We start from the raw sequence: 4,166 nt of genomic DNA on the forward strand, positions 1-4,166 counted from the left end.
GAAACAAAGGTCTCATGGTTTCCCTTATTTGCAAGAACTAGTATATGTCTGAGACAAGCAGAAAAGGTCAGATAAGATGATGTTAAGCGAAATGAACCCCAAGATAAGGACACAAGTGGTTTTTTTCTTTCTTGCTACCATGTGATTTTTTTGTTGTTGTTGCTTTGTATGTCCCTCCTCCAAGGCATAACCCCTGTTTTCACTGTATTTGATGTTGGTATAATTTGGGGAGGGGAAAGGAAAGAACAAATTGTTTAAATAAGGATACAGGTTGACCCCTTGCAACAATGAGATGTACAAGACACTATGTCAAAAATGAAGTTTACAATTTGGGGGCGGGGTGTAGTTGTGGAGAGAGGAAGGATGGGATGGTAGGGGAAAAACAAAGGAGGAGGTAACAATGCTTGATAAGAAATGTACTCATTATCTTGCTCATGTAATTGTAACCCCTCTGTACAGTATTTTTGCAATAAAAAATATATATATATATGTCTCACAAACTTTCCTTTTCAGGCTGGTTTTGAATGGTATTTCTCAGATCTCAGCCTCCTGACTAGCTAGGATTACAGAGGTGGGCCCTTGACATCCAGCTGTTTTGTATTCTCACTAACTTTCTCGCTCCAGAAGCACTGTCATAATTCTCTATATATCTCTGGGAAACATGATGACTAAATAAACAAATAAATTGACTTGCTCAAGTTCAACCTCTGGGAGCTGCATTTGAGCCCATGGGTGTGTTCAGAAAGCTGGATGTTCTGTCCTGCTCAGTGACATCCTCTTTCTCTCTCCTGCCAGCCACAGCACTCTGCGCACCTCTCGGAGAATCTGCTCGGGGTTGTGCACGGAGCACAGCACCAGCGTGCAGACCACCACGTCCACCGAGCCGTCGGCCACCTCCCGCATGTCCTCCCTGGCCGCCACCACGAAGCGCTCCAACTGCAGGTGGCGGCTCTCCCCAAGGCTCTTGAACAAGAACCGCTCGAAGTTGGGGTTGGGGTCGATGCAGGTCACCCTGCACCCGGGCGGGTAGAACTTGAAGTTGGTTCCCGTGCCGCAGCCCAGCTCCAGCAGAGACAGCTTCCCGATGGCCCCGCAAACTCCTGCAGGTGACTGAACAGCTCCTGCTGCCAGCTGGCCATCTGACTGTTGTACATCACCAAGAAGTAGGGAAACCATTTTTTTGCACATCCAGTTCCACAAGCCCAGAAACGCGATGCAGGGGGCCAAAAAACAAAACAAAACAAAACAAAACAAAGGAAACGAAATGGGGGAAGATTGTTAGGTGTACAGGAAGGAGCACCCAGAACCACCGGATGGAGAGGAGGGGAACAAGGGGGTATGTAAGGTCCTGTAATATTCCCTCTGGTAATGTCCTGTAATCTCTTGAAAGGTGAAACACACCAAGGCAGTAACTGTTCCAAGTTCCAATTTCCTTGGGCCCTCGTGAAAACAAAGAGCACAGGCATTTCCACGAGCATGGTAGATGTTCTGGTGACCCACTGCCACAAGGACCACTGCATTATGGATTCTTTGGGACACACCAGCTTCAGATAGACGCTGTTGAGCCCCTAATTGACAGATAAGCTCACAGAAGTCAGCTCCAAGGCCACTTAGCTAGGAAGACACAGCTGAGTCAGCCAGAGTGTCCAAACCTTCTTCTTCCCATGAGGCTGCTGATCCCACTTACGAGGTATGACACCCTGTAGATGGAGACTAGAGGAGTCCACATGCAGGCAAGCAAGTCTAGAGAACTTAGGACAGACCCACAAAGGAATACTGTTTCCCTTAGAGTCTGTAGACATTTCTCTGATCTAGTCTCTGCTGCCTACCTGTGATGATCTGTGTTCTTGACCACCCTCAGCTTTTCTTCCTGCATAGACATGCAGACATATCCTCTGAGCACTTGATCGCCCCCACCTGGATTCTTAGACCCAACTCTCTAGACTTTGTTCTCCCCATTCGTTTCAATCTTTTGAAACCAGGTTTTTAGACCCCAGGCCCAAAGTTCAGGAGTCTCAGGTTAGGTCCAGTCACTTGCCCTCATATGCCAAATAAAGAAACTTAGTGAAAGACAGAGAAAGGAGATTTATTACATGGCATCCAGGGGAAGATAGCACTTCAGTTTGTCTTCAGCCATTGAAAGTTAAATAGGGAGAATTGGGGGTAAGGGGTGAGAAATGTAGACAGAGTTAAAACAGTCCTAAGTCACAGGTATCACCTGGTTGACGTTTTTACTTTTTTTGGTTGTTTAAGAAAACTTCTTGTTTGAGGGGAAGTTTACCTTCTGCACAGAGTGGTTATCTGAATCTTTTCATCTTCAAACAAGGTGATTGCAAAAGGGAGGCAAGCAGAGAATAGTTCAGATCAAAGGGCACAGAAAAAAAAGCATCTTTTAAGTTGCTGGTTATACTCTTTTATATTTAAGATCTCTTGGGCTGTGGTTATGGCTAACGTGATGGAGTACCTCTAGAAGATATGAGGCCCCAGTACTGAAAAGAAAAGAAAGAGAAGAAAAGGAAAAGGAAAAGCAGGGTACTGGTGGCTCACACCTGTAATTCTAGCTACTCAGAAGGCTACGATCTGAGGATCATAGATCAAAGCCAGCCTGGGCAGAAGTCTGTGAGACTCTGGTCTCCAATGAACCATCAAAACATTGGAAGTAAAATTGTGACTCAATTAGAGTTATGCTAGACTTGAGCACAAAAGCCTAGGGACAGTATTCAGGCCCTGAGTTCAAGCCCAGAACTGTAAAACAAAATTCCTTTAACTTGTCTCTGTTTCTTCTTCTGTCATTCCACATGCCTCAGGTATTACCTGTTAAAATCTTCCTTTCCTTTAGCTTGTTTTCCGTTCAAGTTAACCTCCCAGGTCCCTTTCCTGTCTTGCCAAATGTCCTTAGAGACTGCAGTTGGTGCTTCAGTTCCCACTTCCTCATCCCATTGAAACCTCTGCATCCCTGACATGATAGCATGGCACCTCCCACAGGTGCAATGAAAATGCAGGCTGCAACTCTGCCAAGACAAAGACAAAGAGAATGGTAGCTAGAGGGAGAGGGAGCAGGGGGAAGGAAGGGTAGTGGATGGAGTTGAATGCTGGAAGAGGTGACACAGGCTGGTGTCCAGGGTACAGATGGGGACCATTTATCCTCAAGCTGGGTGGGAGGGTCAGGGGAGAAAGATGGACAAAGGAGATCAGTTTGGGTGGGACAAGAGAAGAAATGATTTTTAATAAAAAATAGTCTTGATTTTCTCAGTGAAGACCAGTGCTTCTGTGTGTATGTATGTGTGTGCACATGTGCACACACCTACAGGTGGGCATGCATGCACCAATAATGGAATTAGAACTCTGGGTCTGAGTGCTCTCCTTTTTTTTTTTTTGGTCATAGGGCCTGAACTCTGGGCCTGGGCACTGTCCCTCAGCTCTTCACCTCAAGGCTAGTGCTCTACTACTTGAGCTCAGCGCCACTTCTGGTTTTCTGGTGGTTTATTGGAGATAAGAGTTTCACAGACTTTCCTGCCAGGGCTGGCTTTGATCCACGATCCTCAGATCTCAGCCTCCTGAGTAGCTAGGATTACAGGCGTGATCACCAGCACTCAGCTCTGAGTGCTCTCCTTTATCTTTAACTTTTTTTTCTCAAGACTGGCACTCTACCACTTGAGCCACACTTCCACTTCTGACTTTTTGCTGTTATTGTTGATCAGAGTCTTCTGGATGACTTTCTTCCCTAGGCTAGCTTTGAACTGCAATCCTCAGATCCCAGCCTCCTGAGGACTATAGACATGTGCCACCTGCACCCAGAGACCAGTGCTTCTTTGACCAAAGATAGGGTGTAGGATGGGAAGTGTGCCTGCACTAGCAGCTAGGAGGCCTAGGAAGGCCTTGGTTGAGCTGGGGACAATGCCTGGCCAAGATGTCAGATTTGGGGAATACAATTTTCTTCAGTGATGCTACAGTTTAGAGGTGGAGGAGGGAAGTTCAGTGCTTAGGCTGAAGATGGCTGGGGCTTTAAGCAGATGGCAGAGACTGCAGGTAAAAGGCTGGCGAGTGACATTCTGACCAAGTTCAAGACTGAAAGAAGAGTAAGGACAAAAATAGACTAGTTGGTTTTGAGGCTGGAGGTGCTGGGGTCACTGAGGAACTTACTTGCTGACGGCAAGACACTCAGA

General features: G+C 46.5%; 1 pseudogene; it reads right to left on the minus strand.

Moving 5' to 3' along the window:
• Nucleotides 1-738: 738 nt before the first annotated feature.
• LOC138838193 (thiol S-methyltransferase TMT1A-like) lies at nucleotides 739-1,227 on the minus strand (annotated as a pseudogene).
• Nucleotides 1,228-4,166: the final 2,939 nt, after the last annotated feature.

The sequence above is a fragment of the Dipodomys merriami genome, unplaced genomic scaffold (genome assembly GCF_024711535.1).
Source record: "Dipodomys merriami isolate MVZ:Mamm:240054 unplaced genomic scaffold, mDipMer1.0.p SCAF_10, whole genome shotgun sequence".
NCBI lineage: Eukaryota > Metazoa > Chordata > Mammalia > Rodentia > Heteromyidae > Dipodomys > Dipodomys merriami.